Source organism: Oncorhynchus gorbuscha, linkage group LG01 (genome assembly GCF_021184085.1).
Source record: "Oncorhynchus gorbuscha isolate QuinsamMale2020 ecotype Even-year linkage group LG01, OgorEven_v1.0, whole genome shotgun sequence".
In the NCBI taxonomy this organism is placed as follows: Eukaryota; Metazoa; Chordata; class Actinopteri; order Salmoniformes; family Salmonidae; genus Oncorhynchus; species Oncorhynchus gorbuscha.
The window spans coordinates 59,296,861-59,310,933 of NC_060173.1; the positions used below are offsets into that span (position 1 = coordinate 59,296,861).

General features: G+C 43.5%; 1 protein-coding gene across 3 annotated transcripts in view; it reads left to right on the forward strand.

Annotated features, from left to right (window-relative positions):
• peak1 (pseudopodium-enriched atypical kinase 1) overlaps positions 1-14,073 on the forward strand; it is a 247,211-nt gene that overhangs the window by 108,039 nt on the left and 125,099 nt on the right. Inside the window, exon 1 of one of the 3 annotated variants that reach the window (XM_046357742.1) lies at positions 7,986-8,254. The exons of the other annotated variants lie outside the window; for them this stretch is intronic. The gene's annotated coding sequence lies outside the window, so the exon portion shown is untranslated. Of the gene's footprint in view, positions 1-7,985; positions 8,255-14,073 lie in introns of those variants that run through there. 3 annotated transcript variants of the gene reach the window in all.

Below are 14,073 nucleotides of genomic sequence, written 5' to 3' on the forward strand. Positions count from 1 at the left end.
TTTCTGTATTTAATTTTACCAACATTTCAAAAAACATGTATTCACTATCATTATGGGGTATTTTATGTAGATGGGTGAGGAGAAAAATATATTTTTAATACATTTTCAAATCAGAATGTAACACAAATGTGGAATACGGGGTATGAATAGTTTCTAAAGGAAATGTATTAAATCACATGTTTTGTCACATGCGCCAAATACAACAGGTTTAGACCTGTGAAATGCTTACAAGCCCTTAACCAACAATGCAGTTAAGAAAAATACAATAATAAAAAAAAGTAACAAATAATTAAAAAGCAGCAGTAAAATAACAATAGCGAGGCTATATACAGGGTGTACTGATACAGAGTCAATGTGCGGGGGCACCGGTTAGTCGAAGTAATATGTACATGTAGGTAGAGTTATTAAAGTGGCTATGCATAGATAATAACAGAGAGTAGCAGCAGCGTTGGAGGGGGCTATGCAAATAGTCTGGGTAGCCATTTGATTAGATGTTCAGGAGTCTTCCTGCTTGGGGGTAGAAGCTGTTTAGAAGCCTCTTGGACCTATATTTGGATCTCCGCTACCGCTTGCCGTGCGGGTAGCAGAGAGAACAGTCTGACTCGGGTGGCTGGAGTCTATGACAATTTTTCAGGCCTTCCACTGACACCACCTGGTATAGAGGTCCTGGAAGGCAGGGAGCTTGGCCCCAGTGATGTACTGGGCCGTACGCACTCTCTCTGTAGTGCCTTGCGGTCGGAGGCTGAGCAGTTGCCATACCAAGCAGTGATGCAACCACGATGGTGCAGCTGTAGAACATTTTGAGGATCTGGGGACTCATGCCAAACCTTTTCAGTCTCCTGCGGGTGAATAGGTTTTGTTGTGCCCTCTTCACAACTGTCTTGGACAATGTTAGTTTGTTGGTGATGTGGACACCAAGGAACTTGAAACTCTAAACCTGTTCCACTACAGCCCCATAAATGAGAATGGGGATGTGCTCAGTCCTCCTTTTCCTGTAGTTCACAATCATCTCCTTTGTCTTGATCATGTTGAGGGAGAGGTTGTTGTCCTGGCACCACACGGCCAAGTCTCTGACCTCCTCCCCATAAGCTGTCTCGTTGTTGTCTGTGATCAGGCCTATTACTGTTGTGTCATCGGCAAACTTAATGATGGTGTTGGAGTCGTGCCTGGCCATGCAGTCATGAATGAACAGGGAGTACAGGAGGGGACTGAGCACGCACCCCTGAGGGGCCCCAGTGTTGCGGATCAGCATGGCAGATATGTTGTTGCCTACCCTTACCACCTGGGGGGCGGCCCGTCAGGAAGTCCAGGATCCAGTTGCAGAGGGAGGTGTTTAGTCCCAGGGTCCTTAGCTTAGTGATGAGCTTGGAAGGCACTATGGTGTTGAACGCTGAGCTGTAGTGTCAATAAATAGCATCGTCACATAGGTGTTCCTTTTGTCCAGATGTGAAAGGGCAGTGTGGAGTGCAATAGAGATTGCATCATCTGTGGATCTGTTGGAGCGGTATGCAAATTGGAGTGGGTCAAGGGTTTCCGGGATAATGGTGTCAATGTGAGCCATGACCAGCCTTTCAAAGCACTTCATGGCTACAGATGTGAGTGCTACTGGTCGGTAGTCATTTCGGCAGATTACATTAGTATTCTTGAGCATAGGGACTATGGTGGTCTGCTTGAAACGTGTAGGTATTACAGACTCAGACAGGGATAGGTTGAAAATGTCAGTGAAGACACTTGCCAGTTGGTCAGCGCATGCTCGGAGTACACGTCCTGGTAATCAATCTGGCCCTGCGGCCTTGTGAATGTTGATGTGTTTAAAGGTCTTACTCACGTCAGCTATGGAGAGAGTGATCACACAGTTGTCCAGATCAGCTCTATGCTCTCATGCATGTTTCAGTGCTATTTGCCCCGAAGTGGGTCTGTAATAGTTTGCAAGCCCTGACACATCTGATGAGAGTCGGACCTGGTGTAGCATGATTCAATCTTAGTCCTGTATTGACGCTTTGCCTGTTTGATGGTTCATCGGAGGGCATAGCGGGATTTCTTTCCGGGTTAGAATCCCGCTCCTTGAAAGCGGCAGCTCTACCCTTTAGCTCAGTGTGGATGTTGTCTGTAATCCATGGCTTCTGGTTGGGGTATGGATGTACAGTCACTGTTGGGATGACATCGTCAATGCACTTATTGATGAAGCCAGTGACTGATGTGGTGTACTCCTCAATGCCATTGGAGGAGTAAAGGTGGTCTAGAGTTTTTTTTCCCTCTGGTCGCACATTTAACATGCTGGTAGAAATTAGATTTAAGTTTCCCTGCATTAAATTCCCCGCCCACTAGGAGCGCCGCCTCTGGATGAGCGTTTTACAGTCAGCTTATGGCCGTATACAGCCCATTGAGTGTGTGTCTTAGTGCCAGTATCGGTTTGTGGTGGTAAATAGACTACACATTGTTCTTGGTAATCATGCTTATCATGAGATACTCTACCTCAGACGAGCAAAACCTCAAGACCTCCTTAGATATCGTGCACCAGCTGTTTGCAAATATACAGTGCCTTGCGAAAGTATTCGGCCCCCTTGAACTTTGCGACCTTTTGCCACATTTCAGGCTTCAAACATAAAGATATAAAACTGGATTTTTTGTGAAGAATCAACAACAAGTGGGACACAATCATGAAGTCCTTCTGTAGCTCAGTTGGTAGAGCATGGCGCTTGTAACGCCAGGGTAGTGGGTTCGATCCCCGGGACCACCCATATGTAGAATGTATGCACACATGACTGTAAGTCGCTTTGGATAAAAGCGTCTGCTAAATGGCATATATTATTATATTATTATTATATTATTAAGTGGAACGAAATTTATTGGATATTTCAAACTTTTTTAACAAATCAAAAACTGAAAAATTGGGCGTGCAAAATTATTCAGCCCCCTTAATTAAGTTAATACTTTGTAGCGCCACCTTTTGCTGCGATTACAGCTGTAAGTCGCTTGGGGTATGTCTCTATCAGTTTTGCACATCGAGAGACTGGCATTTTTTCCCATTCCTCCTTGCAAAACAGCTCGAGCTCAGTGAGGTTGGATGGAGAGCATTTGTGAACAGCAGTTTTCAGTTCTTTCCACAGATTCTCGATTGGATTCAGGTCTGGACTTTGACTTGGCCATTCTAACACCTGGATATGTTTATTTTTGAACCATTCCATTGTATATTTTGCTTTGTGTTTTGGATCATTGTCTTGTTGGAAGACAAATCTCCGTCCCAGTCTCAGGTCTTTTGCTGACTCCATCAGGTTTTCTTCCAGAATGGTCCTGTATTTGGCTCCATCCATCTTCCCATCAATTTTAACCATCTTCCCTGTCCCTGCTGAGGAAAAGCAGGCCCAAACCATGATGCTGCCACCACCATGTTTGACATTGGGGATGGTGTGTTCAGGGTGATGAGCTGTGTTGCTTTTACGCCAAACATAACGTTTTGCATTGTTGCCAAAAAGTTAAATTTTGGTTTCATCTGACCAGAGCACCTTCTTCCACATGTTTGGTGTGTCTCCCAGGTGGCTTGTGGCAAACTTTAAACGACACTTTTTATGGATATCTTTAAGAAATGGCTTTCTTCTTGCCACTCTTCCATAAAGGCCTGATTTGTGCAATATACAACTGATTGTTGTCCTATGGACAGAGTCTCCCACCTCAGCTGTAGATATCTGCAGTTCATCCAGAGTGATCATGGGCCTCTTGGCTGCATCTGATCAGTCTTCTCCTTGTATGAGCTGAAAGTTTAGAGGGACGGCCAGGTCTTGGTAGATTTGCAGTGGTCTGATACTCCTTCCATTTCAATATTATCACTTGCACAGTGCTCCTTGGGATGTTTAAATCTTGGGAAATCTTTGTATCCAAATCCGGCTTTAAACTTTTTCACAACAGTATCTCGGACCTGCCTGGTGTGTTCCTTGTTCTTCATGATGCTCTCTGCGCTTTTAACGGACCTCTGAGACTATCACAGTGCAGGTGCATTTATACGGAGACTTGATTAAACACAGGTGGATTGTATTTATCATCATTAGTCATTTAAGTCAACATTGGATCATTCAGAGATCCTCACTGAACTTCTGGAGAGTTTGCTGCACTGAAAGTAAAGGGGCTGAATAATTTTGCACGCCCAATTTTTCAGTTTTTGATTTGTTCAAAAAGTTTGAAATATCCAATAAATGTCGTTCCACTTCATGATTGTGTCCCACTTGTTGTTGATTCTTCACAAAAAAATACAGTTTTATATCTTTGTTTGAAGCCTGAAATGTGGCAAAAGGCCGCAAAGTTCAAGGGGGCCGAATACTTTCGCATGGCACTGTACATATACCACCACCCCTTGTCCTACCAGAGGCTGTTGTTCTATCCTGCTGATACAGCTGGCAGGTTACACAATGTATGTTATTCATGTAGTCGTTCAGCCACGACTCGGTGAATCAAAATATATTACAGTTTTTAATGTCCCGTTGGTAGGATATACCTATGTGCTTGTAGTTTGTCCACTTTATTATCCAGCGATTGTACGATGGCCAATACTACCGATACCAAAGGCAGATTAGCCACTCGTCGCCGGATCCATACAAGGCACCCCAATCTCCTTCTGCGATATCTCCGTATTTTTCTCTTGTGAATGATGGGGATGAGGGCCTGTTCGGGTGTCTGGAGTAAATCCCTCTCGTCCGACTCATTAAATAAAAATGATTTGTCCAGTTCAAGGTGGGTAATCACTGTTCTGATGTCCAGAAGCTGTTTTTGGTCATAAGAGACGGTAGCAGCAACATTATGTACAAAATAAGTTAAACAACCTGAACAAAAACGAACAAAATAGCATGGTTGGTTAACAGCCCATAATACGTCAGCCGTCCCCTCTGGCGCCATTACATGTACATTGTAGAGAATCATTGTATTTGTAAGTCGCTCTGGATAAGAGCGTCTGCTAAATGACTTAAATGTAAATGTATCATCTAAACCGCTGTGAAATATATTTTAAATAATCAAACATTTAGTATTTTTGACGCTGGTGTACAAACCCGAAAGTAAAAGATGCAAAAACAACTTAAAAATGGGAAGCATAGAAATAGTGCACATAGAACATATCTACTGCTTCTTAGACTTGCTTTCAATGAGAAACTCACGTTTCTATTTGAATTTTGTCGAGTCACCCTAAAAGTTACATATTGCAGCTTTAAACATTTGAACCGGGAAACAATGCATATCGGTTAATCGTTACATCCCTAAAGGTTGTCCTTGTAAGCCCTTGGACCTACTGCCCCTCAGAGGAGGTGTCATGCTGTCACTCTGAAACTGGACCCTGGCCTTCCGTATTGAGCGCATTTGGCCATGATCTGCTTCATACATCTCTTCTTAGTCCATTGTTGGTCAATGAGGAGGTTGATGTTGTCCAATCAAGGTAGTGCTTTGCCATTAACACTAAACACTGTAAAGAGATGCTAGATTATTGTTCATAGGGTTGGTGCACATACGCATGCACACACACACAGTGTCCCATAATGCTTGACAGTATAAAACAAAACATTTGCAAGAGGACTATTTCACAGGGGGACTTATTCAAATTCATGTGGCGGTAAACACAAAGTCAAATAAAGTGGGCATATTGCAGTCTGAGAACTCTTTACGACTAAAGTCTTGTAGCCAAACATTGACTCTATAAAACAGAGCGTGTGCGTACTGTAATTAGGGAGGCAATCAGGAAATGTTACAGTAGCTGTGGAAGCCAAACAGAACGAGCTTAATTGTTGCAATGTTTGAGCGATGCTAGCTAGTAAAAACTATTGTCTGCCATTTCTGTACATGTGACGCTTACGGAAAAGTATGTTCAAGAACTATGTATCAAATATGGTGGTCACAGTTCATAAGCATGGCAGACAACATTGTTTTCCTCGTAGCTCATGTTGGAATGGGTCCATGCATTTCCATTGAAACGTCGACTGCGCAAACAGATTGGATACATTTCTTGGATTCCATTTTTGGAAACCCACAGCTGGCTTGTTCCTTCCCAGCTCTGTTCCCTGTGGTACTGCTCTCACACCTACCTAGCCAATCAGGACACATTTGGATTGAGACTTGGAAGAGAGCTTGGCTACATGTGTAATAGCATGAAGATGACTTTGATCCCATTAGAAAAGTTGAAAATTGTAACCTGATAGGAAAAATATGATTAACAGAGTAGAAGCTGTAAAGGGGGGGACTAACTTCATATTAATGCCCATGATTTTGGAAAGAGATGTTCCACAATCAATGTCCACATACTTTTGGTAATGTAGTGTATTTATTGTATAAAATTGTTGCCTAAAATAGCCTACATAGTAATAGAAAATAACAGGCTAATTGACGGCCAACAGATGCAAATTTGTCAGTTTCATTGACGACTTTTCCCGATAACAGAAGCATGCGAGGGAGTTCCATAACTTCCATTTCAAATGTCCACTCTCGCAGCGCTCAACACCCAAAAACTGAGCATGCGTAAACATGCTGACCAGACCGCTCATGTTGATTTTGTCCATCCACACCAGACGCCATCAGGACAAGCAGGTTGAAATATCAAAAGGAACTCTGAACCAACTACATTCATTTGGGGACAGGTCGAAAAGCTTTAAAAATGTATGGCAATTTAGCTAGCTAGCTTGTTGTTGCTAACTAATTTGTCCTGGGTTTTAAACATTGGGTTGTAATTTTACCTGAAATGCACAAGGTCCTCTACTCCGACAGTTAATCCACAGATAAAAGGGTCAACCGAGTTTGTTTCTAGTAATCTCTCCTCCTTCAGGCTTCTTCTTTGGACAATATATAGCAGTTGGCAACCAACTTTAAGGTGCATTACCACCACCAACTGGACTGGAGTGTGAACTTCAGTTCATCTTTCAATCACCAACGTGGGTATATGCTCCTAAAACCCAACGAAGAGATGGGAGAGGTGGGACTTGCAGCGCATGAAGTTTCATAAATAGAACCAAGTTCTATTTTAGTGTCTGGCTACGCAGACCTCATTGGCGTGGGAGAGCAGTGTGGGTGCAATGATTGAATAACATGTATGTGTACATTTATTTTGCGACAGAGCGATGTGGTCAGCATGTAAAACACTTCGCGTGATATAGTTTTTCCTTTGCAAAGTCAACATTATAATGCAATTTAAACCACCTCTGAGCAAATTTATCCAGTGGTCTGAAGAGCACCTAAAGTCATTTTCCTGTGATTTGTCACCTTTATTTCTTGATGCATGTTTTATGGAAAAGGCGTTGGAAATAGGAGTCCCCATAATGACAATTAATATAGCCTACCTACAACTGATTTTAAAAAAGTTGTCACGACGTGTGCGCGTACTGCTCTCGCTCGTCACGTGATTCCGCTCATCTGAACAAACACACCCCTTCGCTACCACTCACAGACACACTCAGAAACAGCCTGCCTCATTGGATGATAGTCAGCAGCAGGTCACTGTGAAATATAGATTTTTAAGAAATTGCCCAAACACTCGCGACCAATACATGTACACCCCCGACATCGTTTTTAATGTAGCAACATTCCCTGGAAAACTGCGAACATGGCAACCCAGCTCACACTAAGCAGTGGACAGCTGTTGGGCTCAGGCCCCGCAAAGTGCTTGATTAGGAGGCATGGATAAGATGATATGCCTCCCTGGGAAGTCACGCTCCCTGTGGGTCAGATCGTTCGCTCTTTGGAATATGCCGTTTTCTCGTTTTCCTGACTCCCTCTTGATTTGACGCCCCTTTTTGTTGTTACTTCCCCCCTCTCTCTGACACTCCTCTTATCTCCGATTCATATTCTCCTTTGCCTTTTTTTGTCAATCTCTCACCTTCCCCTGCGCCCCCCTCCCCCACCCGGTCTCTCTCTCCTGGGTCTCTCACTGTGTACGTACTCCTGTTCTTCTCTATGTGGAGTCTGTCTGTAATGGGCTCTTAGCCGTGACTACATTATTGATGTGGCGGATCGGGTGACAGACAGACAGACAGGGGGCTGAGCCTGTATGGGTGCCGCTAAAGAGTGAGGGGAGAGGCCAAGTCCAGTGCTCTCCCTCTCTCCCACTCCCTTTTCCTTTCCATTTGGATCGCTCTCCCTCACTTTATCCCCTGCACTCTCTCTCTATCCCCCTGTTTTGCTCTCTCACGCGTTATCCCTCCTTCGCCAGCTCGCTCCTCGTTTGAATGCATTTGTCATGTGGCTCTTCCCCCTGCCCAGGCGCCGATCGGATTCAAAGAATCGCTCCGTAAGTTGGGCTCTCCTATTTGTTTTGTTTTTATCTCAAATGTTCCTCTCTATGCATGCTTTAGGCAACTGTTGCTGGTGGCAGCTCGCTTTGCCAGTGGGTTTTGGCATAACGACTTAAGCGGCAGACAAACTGATGGACCGATATAGACACAGACCGACTGATAGACAGAAACAGACAGACGGATAAAGACTGCGTGAGAGGGGGAGGGAGTGTGCAGCGTCACTGACACATTCGGTCTTGTGTATGAAGTGTGTGCGTGAAGTTGCAAGGGGACTTTCGACACCAGGGGTGCTCTGTTATTAGACAGGATGTAGGGCTTTGAACACGCTGACTGGCAAGTTAACGAGGAGCTTGTTCACGTTCGGGAGCAGCGGGTATGTCTTAGTCACGGTGTTGCTCTGTTTTGGTGACTACACACGATTACATATGAACACAACGACACCCTTGTTGTGCTTTTGTTGATTAAATAGTAGAACATGGTTGCTCATTTGAATAATGAACATGATTGTTGATGACCCAAATAAAAAATATGTTTGAGTGGGGATAGTTCATAATTTCCTGATTTTTACTGCGCTTTGTGTTCAGCACCTTTTGGAACCAGTATATGCATTATGATTTTTATAAAATTTTATCTTGGATGCAGCGTAATATATATCAGAATATTATGTGCCATTTAGCAGACACTTTTATCCAAAGCGACTAATGGTTTTATCTTATTTTAGCGACCATTGCTGGGCCCTCTCAACTCTAACATACAATTGATTGAACCTGCAAACTGAACTCCTGGTATGATAAAGGGATTTTCTCAGGAGATTGGAACTGTCTATGCTTCAAAAGGCAGGGAGGGAGAGAATGTTGCCTGGAGCAAGATTATAGCTGAAAGCCGGCCGTATCGGGGGAGATGATTCATTTGTTAGGGTTTTTCAGCATCCGGTTGAATGAAATCCCATGGATTGGTATTATCTTGAGTTGGTAGTCTCTCTTGGCTTTGTTCGAGCGCCACCAAGCACAGCTGAGCAGTCACGAAATGAAGCGCAAACTTATTTTTTGTGTTGGTGCAATTTTAACGAGCAGATTTAATTCAATGATCAGCTAATAGCCTACCCTAGTTCCCCAATGATTGACATGTGTTTAGGAGGCACTGTAACTAGCTTTATAACAATTTGTGATGAGTGAGTGTGTTGCAAAAATAAATTTGCCTATGCAAAAAAAAAAAAAAAAAAACATTAGCTGCAGAGGCAGTTTGTGTGTTATTTATTACAAGGTAAACTTAGCAAAAAAATAAACATCCCTTTTTCAGGACCCTGTCTATCAGAGATAATTTGTAAAAATTCAAATAACTTCACAGATCTTCATTGTAAAGTGTTTAAATACTGTTTCCCATGCTTGTTCAATGAACCATAAACAATTAATGAACATGCATCTGTGGAACGGTCATTAAGACACTAACAGCTTACAGACGGTAGGCAATTAAGGTCACAGTTATGACAACTTAGGACACTAAAGAGGCCTTTCTACTGACTCTGAAAAACACCAAAAGAAAGATGTCCATGGTCACTGCTCATCTGAGTGAACGTGCCTTACACGGAACCCAAACCGGCTGTGTGCGTGCGCCATCGTGCATACATTTATTTTGTCCCCCAACACCAAACGCGATCACGACATGCAGGTTAAAATATCAAAAACTCTGACCTAATGACATTAATTTGGTAACAGGTCGAAAAGCATTAAACATATATGGCAATTTAGCTAGTTAGCTTGCACTTGCTATCTAATTTGTAATATTTAGCTAGCTTGCTGTTGCTAGATCATTTGTCCTGGGATATAAACATTGAGTTGTTATTTTACCTGAAATGCACAAGGTCTTCTATTCTGACAATTAATCCACACATAAAACGGCCAACCGAATCGTTTCTAGTCATCTCTCCTCCTTCCAGGCCTTTTCACCTTTGAACTTATATGGTTATTGGCATCTACACTTTTACCACGACATCCGGCAAAACATTCTTTCAATCACCCACGTAGGTATAACCAATGAGGAAATGGCACATGGGTGTCTGCTTCTATAAACCAATGAGGAGATGGGAGAGGCAGGACTTTCAGCCCAATCTGCATCAGAAATAGGAATTACTTCTATTTGAGCACTGATGCCCTTGGCATCGCAGATGGTTGTTGGCGCGTGTGAGCAGTGTGAGTGCAATAATTGAATAACATGGATTTCTACATTTATTTTGCGACTCTCGCACCCTCGACGTGTCCGTTCTGGTCAGCGTGTTAGGCATGAGGACTGCAGATGTGGTCAGGGCAATAAATTGCCATGTCCATACTGTGAGATTCCTGAGACCGCGCTACAGGGAGACAAAACGGACACCTGATTGTCCTCGCAGTGGCAGACCACGTGTAACAACACCTGCATAGGATCGGTACATCTGAACATCACACCTGCGGGACAGGTACAGGATGGCAACAACAACTGCCTGAGTTACATCAGGAACGCACAATCCCTCCGTCAGTGCTCAGACTGTCCGCAATAGGCTGACAGAGGCTGGACTGAGGGCTTGTATGCCTGTTGTAAGGCAGGTCCTCACCAGATATCACCGGCAACAACGTTGTCTATGGGCACTAACCCACCGTCGCTGGACCAGACAGGCCTGGCAAAAAATGCTCTGCACTGACGAGTCGTGGTTTTGTCTCACCAGGGGTGATGGTCGGATTTGCGTTCATCGTCGAAGGAATAAGCGTTACACTGAGGCCTGTACTCTGGAGCGGGATCAATTTGGAGGTGGAGGGTCAGTCATGGTCTGGGGCGGTGTGTCACAGCATCATCGGACTGAGCTTGTTGTCATTGTAGGCAATCTCAACGCTGTGCTTTACAGGGAAGACATCCTCCTCCCTCATGTGGTACCCTTCCTGCAGGCTCATCCTGACATGACCCTCCAGCATGACAATGCTACCAGCCATACTGCTCGTTCTCGGTGTGATTTCCTGCAAGACAGTAATGTCAGTGTTCTGCCATGACCAGCGAAGAGCCCGCATCTCATGCCCATTGAGCACGTCTGGGACCTGTTGGATCGGAGGGTGAGGGCTAGGGCCATTCTCCCCAGAAATGTATGGGAACTTGCAGGTGCCTTGGTGGAAGAGTGGGGTAACATCTCACAGCAAGAACTGTCAAATCTGGTGCATTCCATGAGGAGGAGATGCACTGCAGTACTTAATGCAGCTGGTGGCCACACAAGATACTGACTGTTACTTTTGATTTTGACCCCCCTTTGCTCAGGGACAACTTATTCCATTTCCGTTAGTCACGTGTCTGTGGAACTTTTTTTCAGTGTATGTCTCAGTCGTTGAATCTTATGTTCATACAAATATTTACACATGTTAAGTTTTCTGAAAATAAAGGCAGTTGGCAGTGAGAGGAGGTTTATTTTTTTTGCAGAGTTGATTAATTATGAAGAAAGAAAATTCAAGGGGGAATATGGTGTGATTCAAATTGCCATTGGCTCTACGGGTCTCTATGAGCAAACCCTGGATATTGACCCACTTGCAGTCCTCAGAAGTATTAATGTCCCCACAAACCATCATGACCCTGAAAACAACCAAAACAAGCCACAACGATTAACCAGACAACCTCTTATCTTACACAATTGAGTATTTTTTTTTTGACTGTAATCACATTTGTTTGGCCAAAAGCATGTCCACATCTTTTTACAACTCACTCCTGCTCCTGTGTAGTTGATGACAGTTCCACTATAGCTGAAATGAAGTGTAGATTGACTTTGATATTGAGTCGCTTTCCAACAGCTTTCCAGCTAAGAGAAACACTAAGCTGTCTGCCAGTCTGTGGGAGTGTTAAATAACACCCAGGGCCACCCACACTGTGGACAATCACTGAAGGGTTTCACTGCAACTACACTTTTCTATTCCTCTGCCATTAAACACCCAGACTGACCACACAGACAGACACACACATAATTGGCACCATCTCCCTGCTGTTTCACACCCTTGCTGTTGGAGCTACCAAAAGGACTGTGGGTGGCAATCCCTTGACTTGAAACAAGGACTGACCACATATCTAAAACCCACACACACTGTACACTATAAATGTGCCCATCTGTGGACTTTTCTATCATTTGGTTAAAGCTTGACACGCGAGATATAGTCAGTGCCTTTTGGCTGGCGCTTGTTTCCACTTCGGAACGTGCATGGTTGTTATGGTGATATGTTATGGGAGAGGAAAAGACCGATGACGAAACATTCCACAGTAAAGGGAAGGGTGTTTCGTAGGAGCATTACCAAAAAGGCAATCTGAGGACAGACACTGAAAGGCCTACACAGTTTTCACAATAGAACCCATTGATGTGATCAACTCCATTATGCGTTGACCAGGTTTTGGAGCTATTGATTGCACAGTAATTTAAGTAACATGTAATTTTCTCATCATTTAGTCTATTTCAGTGGGCTTAATTGTTGTGCTTCAGTCCTCCAAAAGACTACACATCTGGATCATTTATAAATAATGCTAATTTAGACTGATGTCAACAACTGCGGTGCTATAACCTAAGACTACTGATGTACAGTAAGCATTTGAAGGATTCTATATGTAGTCTAAATCAATGTGTTACACACTTATCATATGGTCTATAATAATATATAATAATAATAATATAATAATAATAATATATATGATATATAATATATGCCATTTAGCAGACGCTTTTATCCAAAGCGACTTACAGTCATGCGTGCATACATTCTACGTATGGGTGGTCCCGGGGATCGAACCCACACTTATCATATGGTCTCTTGTAGTGGCTTTGTAAATGAGTTGTTGCTTGCCATTATGTAATCCCATCCAAGGTTGCAATATGTTACTGTGTTAACCATGCGGCTCCATCCTCCTTATCCCTCTCTCATGTCCCTCCTCTGTTGGCCTAGCACTGCTTTGTCTCGTGTGATGGATCTGAACTTACCACGTGGTGACATGGTTAGCCTCTCTCCCAGTCCTGTTAACGAGAGTGAGAAACATCTAGGGTAGCATTCCAAATGGCACCCTATTCACTACTTAGTGCACTTGATGACACTTGATGTGTCGCTCAGGTGAGACGATTCGCTAACTTGTAAGACAACATCTCCTTGTAGCGCTAATTGATACCAACCTAACCCCACACGGACAACTTGCTTCAATAAATTTGCATGTTTGCATTGTCTTTAAGTTTGACTTTGTTTGGGTTTTCAAGAGAGCCAGAACCTCTAGAGCGCAACCTTTTCATAAACAGATCAGTGGCTTTCATGCTGCAAAGCCATGGGCAATTCCTATTCTGTAATCAACATTACATTTCACAGTTCGGCATTTCCATGTAAAAGGAACCATTAGCAGGAATATGTGAGGTGCCCCCCTGGACTCTGCAAACTGTAAACCGCATGTCCTAAGGCCACATTCATTGTAGCTGGGGACTTAATAAAGGACATCTAAGGAAAATGCTGTGTTGTGACTGAGTGTGTGTTGTGACTGAGTGTGTGACAGAGAAAATTGGTTTTGTGTCATTTAGACGGAAAATGCGTGCATTTTAGCATTTGAGTCACTTTTTAAAGGTGGCAAAAGTTCCAAATAAATTTGTAAAAGTAGCTACATTTGTTGCTAGGTGCTGTTTGGGGGAAAAAAAGTTGCCAGGGTAGTCTGAAAAGTTGCTAAATCTAGCAACAAAATTGCTAAGTTGTCATCACTGGCTGGGAACATGGACGTGTGCAAACAGACGAGCTTTGCCCTCCGGAAGGCAATCAAAGAGGCAAAACGACAGTACAGGGACAAATCACAA